Source organism: Puma concolor, chromosome D3 (genome assembly GCF_028749965.1).
Source record: "Puma concolor isolate L17-30 chromosome D3, mPumCon1.1.hap2, whole genome shotgun sequence".
NCBI lineage: Eukaryota > Metazoa > Chordata > Mammalia > Carnivora > Felidae > Puma > Puma concolor.
In genome coordinates, this window is record NC_141678.1 from 33,278,464 (window position 1) to 33,291,363 (window position 12,900).

General features: G+C 37.9%; 1 protein-coding gene across 5 annotated transcripts in view; it reads right to left on the minus strand.

Annotated features, from left to right (window-relative positions):
* Positions 1–12,900, minus strand: part of LOC112868244 (piezo-type mechanosensitive ion channel component 2) — a 473,665-nt gene that overhangs the window by 176,585 nt on the left and 284,180 nt on the right. The gene's annotated exons all lie outside the window — the stretch shown is intronic.

Below are 12,900 nucleotides of genomic sequence, written 5' to 3' on the forward strand. Positions count from 1 at the left end.
CACTGGTGAATTTTACCAAATATTTAAAGAAGAATTAACAGCAATCCTTCTTAAGCTCTTCCAAAAAAAAAAAAAAAAAAAAAATCAAAGAGGAGGCAACACTTCCAAATTCATTTTGTGAAGCCAACATTATCCTGATACCAAAACCAGAAACAGACACTACTAGAGAGGAAAACTATCTATTATATTTGATAAAGATAGATGTAAAAATTCTCAATAAAATACTAGCTAACTGAATTTAGTAGCACGCTGAAGGGATCATTTACCATGATCAAATGGGATTTCTCCCAGGGATGCAAGGACAATTCAACATATGCAAATCAATCAATGTGATACATCACATGAATAGAATGAAAGAAAATAACCACAGGACCATCTCAATAGACACAGAAAAAGCATTTGACAAAATTAAACATCCATTCATGATAAAAACTCTTAACAAATTAGGCATAGAAGGAACATATCTCAACATAATAAAGGGCATATATGACAAGCCCAGAGCTAATATCATACTCCATGGTGAAAGGTTGGAAGTTTTTCCTCTTAGATCAGGAACAAGGCAAGGTGCCCACTCTTACCATACCTATTTGACACTGTACCTGAAGTCCTAGCTACAGCAATCATGCAAGAAAAAGAAATAAAATGTATCAAAATTGATAAGGAAGAAGTAAAATTGTCTCTATTTACTATCTATATTATAGTAAATATAGAGAGAATCCTAAAGACTGATTTAGTTATTAGAGAAATCCTGAATACTCAATGAAAAAATTGTCAGATATAAACAATGAATTCAGTAAAGTTGCAGGACACAAATTAACATACAAAAATCAGCAACGTTTCTATATGCTAGGAACTAATTTTCTGAAAAAGAAATAAAGAATTGATCCCATTTACAATAGCATCAAAAATAATAAAATACTTAGGAACAAATTGAACTAAGGAGGTGTAAAATCTCTTGGTTGAAAACTAAGACATTGATGAAAGATACCAAAACAGACACAAATAAATGGAAAGGTATTATACATTCATGGACTGAAAGAATTAATAGTGTTAAAATGTCAATACTACTGAAAACCATCTATAGATTCAATGCAATCCCTATCAAGATTATCAGTGGCATTGTTTTTACAAAAGTAAATATAATGCTCATGAAATTTACATGGAACCAAAAGAACCCCCAAATAGCCAAAGGAATCTTGAGAAAGAAGAACAAAGCAGGAGGCACCACACTTCCTGATTTCAAGCTATACTATAAATCTATAGTCAACAGCATGGTAATGGCATAAAAATGGATAAATAGATCAAAGGAGCAAAACCGAGACCTAGAAATAAACCAAGTATGTACAGTCAACTAATATTTGAAAAGGGAGCCAGGAATACTCAATGGAGAAAAGACCGTCTCTTCAATAAATAGTGCTTGGAAAATGAATGAATGTTCATACATAAAAGAATGAAACCAGATGTATGTGTTACACCACTCACAAAAATTAACTCAAAATGGATTAAATACTTAACTTTAAGCCCTGAAAACATGGAACTCCTAGAAGAAACCTTAGTAACAAAGCTCTTTGTCATGAGAACTAGTAATCTTTTGGATATGACACCTAAAGCACGAGGAAGAAAATAAAAAATAAATATTGGGACTATAGCAAACTAAAAAGCTTCTGCACAGCAAAATACATCGTCAACAACATGAAAAGACAACCAATGGTATGTGAAAAAATATTTCCAAACCATATATCTGGTAAGGGGTTAACATCCAAAATATATAAGAGACTACCACAAGTCTATGGCCATAAAAAATATAACCCAATTTCAAAATGGGCAAAGAACCTGAATAAACATTTCTTCAAAAAAAAAACAAAAAACCATATATATGAAAGGTCAATAGGTACATGAAAAGATGCTCAACATCACTAGTCATTAGGGAAATGCAAATTAAAAACACAATGAGTTATCACCTTATGCTTGTTACAATGACCATCATTAAAAAAAAAGATAACAAATACTGGGGAACACGTGGAGAAAGGGAAACCTTTTCGCACTGCGGATGGGATTGTGAATTGCTGCATCCACTGTGGAAAACAGTATGGAGGATCCTCAAAAAGTTAAAAATAGAACTATTGTATGATGGCGGTGGGAGGGAGAGGAGGGTGGGTGATGGGTATTGAGGAGGGCACCTTTTCGGATGAGCACTGGGTGTTGTATGGAAACCAATTTGACAATAAATTTCATATTTAAAAAAATAATTCCATTTCTGATAATATATCCAAAGGTAAAGAAAATGGTAACTGGAAAAGATATCTACACCCCCATATTCACAGAAGCTTTATTTACAATAGCCAAGACATGGAAACAGCCTAAGTGTCCATCGATTGATGAATGGATAAAATTGTAGGATATATATGCCATGAAATACTTTTCAGCCATAAAAACAAGGAAATCCTGTCATTTTTGACAACACAGACAGACCTTAAGAGCATTATGCTAAGTGAAATATGTTAGACATAGACAAATACTGTATGATCTTACTTACATGTGAAATCTAAAATCAACCAACCAACCAACCAACAAAAAACCCCAAACTCATAAAAGAATATCAGAATTGTGGTTACCAGATGTGGGGAGGGGGAGGGGAACTGGAGGAAGGTGCTCAAAAGATACAAAATTTCAATTATAAAATAAATAAGTATTAGGGATGTAATGTACAACCTGACGACTGTAGCTAAGCCTGCTGTGTGATACATAGCAAAGTTGTTAAGAGAGTAAATTCCTAAGAGATCTCATCACAAAGAGAACATTTGTTTCCTTTTTTCTTTACTTCTTTCTTTTCTGTTTATTGTATCCATATAGGAAGATGGATGTTAGTTGAATGTATTGTGTTAATCATTTCATAATATACATAAATCATACCACCACGCTGCATGCCTTGAACTTATGGTGATGCATGTCAAATATCTCTCATTAAAACTGAAGAAAACCGTACTGTGTATGATTTCTACACAAAATACTACAGAGAAAAGTAGAACTAACATTTCTTAATCGCCTCTGGATTGCTGGGCTTGGGCAGACCTTTATTTGCATCATCTCATCAATATTACCATGGCTCTCCTATTTTTAAAACAAAGTCTAGGGGAATTAAGAAACAAAAATCAAAGTCTCTCAACAAACAAGAGATAAACTGGATCCCCGAGAAACACCGAATGTGAACCGAAATCTCTAATTTCTTCAAAAGTGAAAGCTGCTTACTGCTTTAGCTGTGTTAACTTTAACCACCAGGGACAAGGCTATTTTTGAATTTTCTAAATAAATACATGTAAAACTATCATTTTTTTTTCTCAAGCAAAAACTAAATATTTGCCAACACCACAAGTAAGGAGCCACATGTGCTGTAGCCACCTTAGTTTTTCACTGAACTTGACATTCACAAACTGGGGACATGTACCACAGACCACAGCAGTGGGGCTACACTGGGTGCACTTCAAGTGACAGTGACCTTTCTGGGAAATAATTTTCCCATACATCTCATAAGCAGTGGCTCCATCTGTGGCTGGGAGTTCAGGAAAAGCCTAAACAAATTTTACCTCATTTTGGTGCACAAGGACATGAAATGCAAGGGGTACAGGAGACAGTGCACAAAACAGATTAAACAGGGATTTCCTGAAAACCATGTGATCAGCAGTGTTAGAGGCTGAGAGTCCCCAGGCCACCCAGACCAGAACCTAGCAGGGAGACACATTCATGGACACATCATTATGGTCTAGTGCAACAAATGGGAGGAAGCAAGTTTTCTGAGTAATTGCCCAGAAGATAATTCTTGTTCCTCACAGAAGGAAACCTGGAAGGTTCCAGAAGGAGGTGTATGTGCTAGGTTTTGAGGGAAGAGTAGGAGCGAGTGGGATGAGGAAGTAGAAGGACATTTCCAGTGAAGGAAACAGCACAAGGGGCAGAGTAGCTTAATGAGCTCAGGGAGCTGCATATGAGATGCCAGATAAGGCTGCAATCACCAGACATGGGAAGTTAGTTTGAATAGGAAAAATATTTTATGTGTGTTAATATGATGTTTACAATAATAAAATCAGCTCCACATTGCCCAGCATTTGGTGACTCTTCTCCTGTTTGATACAATACTCTTCTCTGAGACAGGCACTATTCTCATCCCTATTTCATAGATTAGGAAATACAAGCACAGAGCATTTGGTAATGTGGTGACCAGATTCTCTGTTTAGAAAGCAACAGGGCCACTCCTGAGCTGTTGGACTCCAGAGAATGGGTTTGCAAGCATCAGTGTTAATCCTCTCAATATCACATTGGGAGAAAGTAGATCCCCCACTTTATCCTTGATAACAGGGCTAGCATTTGGGAAAAAAGGTCCTGCCCTGTTGCAGTGTGTGCATGTGTGCATGTGTATGTGTGTGTGTGTGTGTGTGTGTGTGTGTGTGTGTGTGTATGTGTATGCACGTGTGTGCAGGTGAGCTGTTCTTGTACATATGAACCCAACAGAGTGAGACACAACTGTCAGGTCAATCACTGTAATCCTCACAGAGAATAGAGTAGATTTTCCATGAAAACGGAAAGGAGACCCCTCCTGAGAGATGCTCTCAGTAAGTAAAACATGAGCAGTTTGGTCCACAACATTTAATCAAGACTGAAATTCAGGAAAGCGATGTTGGGAAGTCTTAGGTCTCTAAGTTAGATAGACATCCTGTGCCAAGGCTTGTCCACCTGGTCAGAAGCAGTAGCTGCTTCACATGTAATATCAGGTGTCACAGCTGGGCAGGGCACCCTATTTCCCAGGGATCCGGGATCCACAACACACCATCCTAAGTGGCCATAAGGTTCTCCAAATTGCCCAGATGGACTCAGGGGTTCAAGTATTTACATTCGACGGATTTCCCATTTCTCTGTGGAAAGTCAACTTCTCTTCTGGCTTCTATTGTTCACCTTTCAGACAAATGCAAATGAACTCTGCCTGAGACCTTCAAACAAGTCACTTAACCACTAAGAATCTTTAAAAAACGGAACCCAGAGTCTGGTTATCATTATATCACCTACCAACTCTACAGTTCGATAGATACCTACCAGTGCCATCTTTCAGCAGGAAGGCAAAGGAAAAGTGTCAACTTCTTTGGGTGAATTTACATTTTTTACTGTGAAAATGGCCTGCTTACCTTTGTTTTTCCCCACATGCTGGACTGCTGTCAGATGAAATTCTTGCCAACTGGTCTCCATTGAAAACAATTTAGTCTTTCTGTGCTGTTTTTGTAACTAAACCTCAGATTACCCCAAAGCAAGACAGGCAGGCACAACATAGCCATCTGGGGCTGGGGTCCAAAAGTGCATTCTTTTAAATAACCTGAATTCTATAACAGCTAGCAAAGCAAACCACAGTCGACCCAACATAAAAACTGATTGTGCTGTTTCATTTTCTAAAGGACCCACTGGCTTTCTCCAAATGGCAGAGAAAGACATACAGCACTGGGGCCTCAGAGGATCTGAGGCGGATTCTGTGCTGACAGTAGAGACCTCCACATGGGGGCTCGAACTCAAGAACTGACATTCCTACATGTTACTGACATTTTTATGACTAGCATAAAAATAGTATAAATGTAATTAATGAGATCGCACTCTTAATGTTGGTTTTTTAATGTTTTTTCATAGAATAGTTTACTCATGATGTTGGAGTTTTAGATTTTGATTTTGCTTTTTCTTTTTTACATTGTTTTTACACTGAAATAAACATAGCTTTTCCTTCACTAAACATAACGCATTTTCTTATCATGATGATTTACTGAAATAGAACATAAAACGGATAACATGGGACAAGTCGTTGTGTATTTATTTTATACAGAATCCTCCTTTCACAGAGAATGGCCTGAAACTCTCTCATTCCTTCCCCCTATTTCATATTCAAACTTCAGATCTTAAAGTGGAGAAGGCAACAAATGAACTCATTGAATTGGGCAAACAAGAGTCCAATGACTGTGGTCACTCCAGCGAATGTTCTTGAGAAAGTTCAGGACTTGGAATGAAAGCCAGTCAAAGTTCAAAAGAGACAATTTAAAGCATGGCCAAGGAATGCCTGGGTGGCTCAGTCAGTTAAGCATCTGACATGGGCTCAGATCATGATCTCACAGTTCTTGAGTTCGAGCTCCATGTAGGGGTCTCTACTGTTAGCACAGAGTCTGCCTTGGATCCTCTGTCCTCTGTCTGCCCCTCCCCCACTTGCGCTCTCTCTCAAAAATAAATAAAAATCCTAAATGAATAATAAACAAATAAACAAAAAAGAATGGCCTACTCACTCATCTCAATGCTTGACATACACAAAATGTTCATTAATGGGGTCGAAAATTCAATGTACGCGTTCCAAGTGCCTCCATCATAATTAAGAAAAGAGTAGGCATTTAGTCTCCTGCCACATCTTCCACCCTGGTCTAAGTCAGAACTTTTACCTGTTCTATCCAGATAACTCAAGATTAAAAAACAGGGAACCCGGGGCACCTGGGTGGCCCAGTAAGTTAAGGGTCCGACTTCAGCTCCGGTCATGATCTTGCTGGTTAGTGAGTTTGAGCCCCGTGTCGGGCTCTGTGCCGACAGCTCAGGGCCTGGAACCTGCTTTGGATTCTGTGTCTCCCTCTCTCTCTGCTCCTCCTCTGCTCATGCTCTGTCTCTGTCTCTCTCTCTCAAAAATAAACATAAAATTAAAAAAAAAAAAAAAAACAAAAACAGAAAAAAACCCTGCCCTTGGCCCCATCCCTACCCAGCACACCTTCTGCACTTTTAATGCAGAAAACCTGCGGAGAAATGGTCTAAGACTTAAAGCTTCATAAATGTGGCCAGTCCTACAAGTAGAGAAACAGGTGAGGATAAACACATGTGCAACTGGAGAAATGTGAACACGAGCCCACCACCTTTACTCTTGCTTCGTCTTTCAAAACAGGAGGGGTTTGCTGTCTACAGAAATTCACCTGAGCACTGGATGTTGTATGTAAGTGATGAATCACTCACTGGGTTCTACTCCTAAATTTAAAAAATTCACTTGAAAATACAAATCTCTTTGGAAGAGATTACACACTGCATTAGCCAAGCCAAATTTTGTTTAGCTCACCATTTTTGTTAGGGAGACCTTCTAGAAGAACAGCTGTCACAGGGCTCTGTTCTATTAAACACACTATGTTGACTGGTATATTCTCGATCTTATATAGTTTGTGGATTTGTTCTGAAGTTTTATTTTGCTGGATCAACTTCAGAAGTGTGATCACTAATGTTTTTATATGGTTATAATATGCTACAACATTTTAGATTTGGGAAAAATAATCGTTTCAAATGCAGTGTCTTCACCTTTCCATAAGTACAATCATAACTATCAAATAATGAGCCCTGACTTTTGTTTTGGAAACATCTGGTCATGTGACTCCTATGTGAAAAAATGGAAGAGAATCACTAATTTTCCCCCTGAGGCAACATCACTCTCCTACTCTGCCTCCATGTGAACTTTGGTCTCCTGTCCATCCCACATGGCTGCTGGTCCCCACTCACCTTCTCAACACCCCTCCCTGGATAAACGTAATGGAAAAATTCCATCACAGGTTTGGATGGAGCTACAAGGAAGCTCATGATCGCTTGGTTGAAAGAAGAGCTCTCTCTAGAGAAAAATAAAACCCCAGATCTGTGCTACACCTAGGTATGGGATTTAAATGTACAATACCAGCATGGTGAGGGAATCACAAACCAGCACGTTATCCTAACATTGGCCCAGGACCATTGAAACCTCCAGATCCCACAGCAGAGGTAAGCCCCAAACAGTCCTTCAGAGGCTCCTTCCCAACTGAGGGTACATGAGGTTGCACCTTGCTCGTCAGGAGTTTTACTTAAATTTAGAAGTAATGTGGGTGCACACCACAGTTTTACTGAAGACGGCAAAAATGAAGAATGATCTAAATCTACATGGTCACTGAAATCATAAAAATCCAAGAAGAGAACACAGTCAGTAACCCCTCTGACAATGGCCATAGCTACTTCTTACTAGATATGCCTCCTGAGGCAAGGGAAACAAAAGCAAAAGTAAACTACTGAGACTGCATCAAAATAAAAAGCTTCTGCACAGTGAAGGAAACAAACAACAAAACTAAAAGGCAACCTACGGAATGGGAGAAGATACCTGCAAATGACATATCTGCTAAATGGTCAGTATCCAAAATATATGAAGAACTTACAAAACTCAGCACCCAAAAAATGAATACTCTAATTACAAAACGAGCAGAAAACATGAAGAGACACTTTTCCAAAGAAGACATACAGATGACCGAAATACACATTGAAAAGATGCTCAACGTCATTCATCATCAGGAAAATACAAATCAAAACTAAAACGTTAAGTCATCTCACACCTGTCAGAATGCCTAAAATCAACAACACACAAGAGAAGCAACAGGCATTTGAGAGGGTGTAGAGAAAGGGGACCCCTCTTGCACTATTGGTGGGAATGCAAACATAGGCAGCCGCTCTGGAAAACAGTATGGAGTTTCTTCAAAAAGTTAAAAATAGAACTACCCTATGATCTAGTAATTGCTCTACTAAGTATTTACCCAAGGAATACAAAAATACGAATTCAGAGGGATACATGTACTCTGATGTTTACAACACCATTTTCTACAATAGCCAAATTATGGAAATAGCCCACTTGCCCATCGACTGATGAATGGATAAAGAAGATGTGGCATATTTATACAATAGAATATTATTCAGCCATTAAAAAAGAATGGAATCTTGCCATTTGCAATGACATGGATGGAGCTACAAAGTATTATTCTAAGTGAAGTAAGTCAGTCAGAGAAGGGCAAATACCGTACGATTTCACTCATATGTGGAATTTATTTATTTATTTTTTCAACGTTTATTTATTTTTGGGACAGAGAGAGACAGAGCATGAACGGGGGAGGGGCAGAGAGAGAGGGAGACACAGAATCGGAAACAGGCTCCAGGCTCTGAGCCATCAGCCCAGAGCCCGACGCGGGGCTCGAACTCCCGGACCGCGAGATCGTGACCTGGCTGAAGTCGGACGCTTAACCGACTGCGCCACCCAGGCGCCCCTCATATGTGGAATTTAAAACAAAGGAGCAAAGGGGAAAGAAAGAGAAAGGCAAACCAAGAAACAGACTCTTAACCATAGAGAACAAACTGATGGTTACCAGAGGGGAGGTGGGTGGGGGGATGGGTGAAATAGGTGATGGGGATTAAGGAGGGCACCGGTTGTGAGAAGCACCTGGTACCGTATGGAAGTGTTGAGTCATTATTACACTGTAAACCAATATTATGCTGCATGTTAACTAACTGGAATTTAAATAAAAACTTAAAAGCTTAAAAAAATAAAGTTAATGGAAAAATGGGGAAAAAATCTACATGGTCAGAAATCAGGGACTGACTATATCTACACATTCAAAGACTTCGCTGCCTATGGAAATCACATTTTAGAAGAACATTTCATAACATGGGCAAATGTAGAACTTGAATAAGGCAACTTATAAAAGAGTACTTGCCTTATGATTCAAAGTTTGTTTTAAAAAGGCACATATATGCCTAGGAAAAATTCTGGGAGAATATAGATCCTGAAATAAATAGTATTTATTTCTGGAAGTTAGGATTACATTTTTAAAAGGTGGTTCTCCTTATCCTTCATTACATTTTTCCAAATAATCACCAAAAAATATGTATTATCCTAATGATGAACAAATCAATTCAATTTTTCTAAAAATAAAGGTAATTCTGACCAGAGACGCATTTGAAAGCTTTTGAGAAGACAAAAATGGCTTGGATTGTTTTACGAACAGCCACATCCGAAGCTGGATATATGCGCTGGGGTCTCTGTGGTTATGAAATTTGTGACAAATGCCCACGCAAAATGAGTGTTTGTTTGCCACTTTCCAGTTTTTTCTTCTAACTCATAATTTGGGGTTAATAGCAATGCACTGGAATTGTGCCTTATGAAAAAGCTATTGTTTTAGAGATGTAAATTTCCAAGCTTTCTAGGACTAAAATGCAATGTCTTGTTATCACCAAGTTAACGGGGGGAGGGTGGGAATCTACAACATGGCAGTGTATTTATATTTATATTTATATTTATATTTATATTTATATTTATATTTATATTTATATTTATATTTAATTGCTTAGCTCAAACTGTCTAGAGCCTGACAAGCAACTTAACTTTTAATGACTTAGCTCTATGAGATCATAGTAACGGACTTTTTAAAATGTTTAAACGGATCATCTACAAAATGTAATTATTAATTACAGGTAATATAATTATTATTACCTGTAATAAGTTATAATTATTTTGTTTGGGACAAGTCAAGTGAATAATAGAGATAGTACATTATTAGCCTATTGGGACTACTATTATCTACACTGTAGGTTGGCAAGCTCATTCACCACCTATTTGGGTACAGCTGGTGAGCCAACAACGGTTTTTATATTTTTGAGTGGCTGGAAAAAGGCCGAAGAAAAAGAATATTTCATGAAATGCGAAAGCTAATATGAAATCCAAATTTCAGTGTTCACACAGTTTTACTGGAAGAGAACCACACTCATTCTTTTAAATCTGTCCGTGACTGCTTTTGCACTACAACGGCTTCTTGAAAGAAATGCGACAAAGTCTCAAATATTTGTTAGTTGATCCTTTACAGAAACTGTAAGCTTTCAAGGTGGTTCTGAATATTACTTGTATTTCCTATCATCAGTCTCTAGATGGCAGAAAAGATCCTTAAACTGGGGGTTACTGGCATATGGAATATTTTTATATTCCCAATTAACTCACCCCCTGAAAGTCACCCCTTCCAACAGCACAAAACATTTTTTCTATACCTGTTCAATAAACCCAAAATTAAATGCCTCAAAGAAACCAAAGGGTTCATTTAGCCTAGAACGAATGTCTGTACTGAAATTTAGCGTTTATTCACTACTGCCTAAAATAAATAAATATTACATAAATCTGCACCATTAAAGAGGCTGACAGTATAGTTGACAAGTGAAATTGTAATATATTTAAACTGTACAATGTGATGATTTGACATATGCGGACATTGTGAAATGATTACCTCAATCAAGTTAATTAACACATCAATGACCTCACCTAGTCATTTAAAAAATTTTTTTTTACGATTGACTCTTTTAGCAAATTTCAAGCATACAATATACAATACAGTACTATTAGGTAGAGTGAGCCTGCTGTACGTTAGATCTTCACAATTTATTCACCTTATAATGTTCACCTTATAATCTTCAGAATTTATTAAACTTATTAATGAATTTATACCCTTTTACCATCCTCTCCCCATTCCTTCCAACACGCCACCATTGGCAACCACTTTTCTACTCTGTTTCTATCAGTTGACTCTTTTGTTCAGTTCCACATATAAGTGGACAAATACACAGCATTTGTCTGTCTCTAACTTATTTCAATAGCAGAAAGTCTTCAAATTTCATCCATGTTATCATCAATGGCAGGATTTCCTTCTTTTTTAAGACTGAATAATATTTCATCATGTGTATACACATACATACACGCAGATACACACACACACACACACACACACACACACTCCACATTTTCTTGATCCACTCATCTGTCAACGGGCACTTAGGTTGTTTCCATATTGTGGCTTCTTAGTTTTAATGTGTCTATAAAACATTCTTCTCTTTATAGACTGAATTACACTTGTTAAACCTCCACATTATGCCAATAGGTTTAGAATTAGTTACGCTGTGTGTGTATTGGGTACTAACTTGTTTTAACAGAATATAGGAGGTTTTAGGACTTGAATTTTCTCCTAGCGTTGGGTAGACATAGCTACAAACTAGACAGATTTTACACATGAATCAGTAAGAGCAAGGTGAGTGGGTCTGCACACACACATCGCTGCTTCATATTTACTATCACATAAAAAACAGATGGGGATCCCTCGAAAGAAGGATGCAACTCTATACCCTCAACATGATAGCATGACTCATGTTCTTTGAAATTCCAAGTTCCTCATTTCTCTGTTCACACACTGTTCACCCCCCTCACATTCCCTTCTGCCATTTCTGCCCCCGTTTACTTTTCCTGTAACTTCCAGGCATAAACTTTTCCACAGAAGTAGAGAAGTTAACATAGGACAATGGATACCCCAATGGCCAATCCCCTGGTTTAAGTAATTTTATTTGTCTCTCTTTCCTGCTTCTCTTTCCCTGCCTCTCCCTCCCTTTCTCTCTCCCTCTCTCATGTCTGTTGCTAAACCAGTAGAAAGTTGCAGACATCATGACACTTCACTCCTAAATAATTCACCACATATCTCCTAAAATAATGACATTTTCCTGTATGCCCACAATACAATCATACACATAAGAATTAACAATAGTTCTAGGGGTGCCTGGGTGGCTCAATCAGCTAAGCATCTGGCTCTTGATCTTGGCTCAGATCATGATCTCATGATTCATGTGATAGAGCCCCACGTGGGGCTCTGCTTGGGATTCTCTCTCTCCCTCTCTCTCTGCCGCTTCCCAAGTGCTTGCTCTCTATCTCTCAAAATAAATTTAAAAACAGTTTAACAATAATTCTATACAATCAACTAATAACCAGTGAACATTGAAATGTCTCCATTTAACCTTAAAATGTCTTTTAGAGATCTGCGGTTGACCAGGATGTAATGTAGAGTCAGGCTTCACATCTGGTTGCTGGGTTTCCCAAATTCTCCTTTAAAACTACAGGAGTCCCTGCCCCCACTGCCTCGACACACACTTCTTTTTATGATGCTGAGGTTTTTTTTTAGAGACCAGATCATTTGCTTTATAGAATCCACATTCTGGATTTCTCTGATTGTTTTCCTCTGGAGTCATTTAAACTACTTTTCTTTAAACATT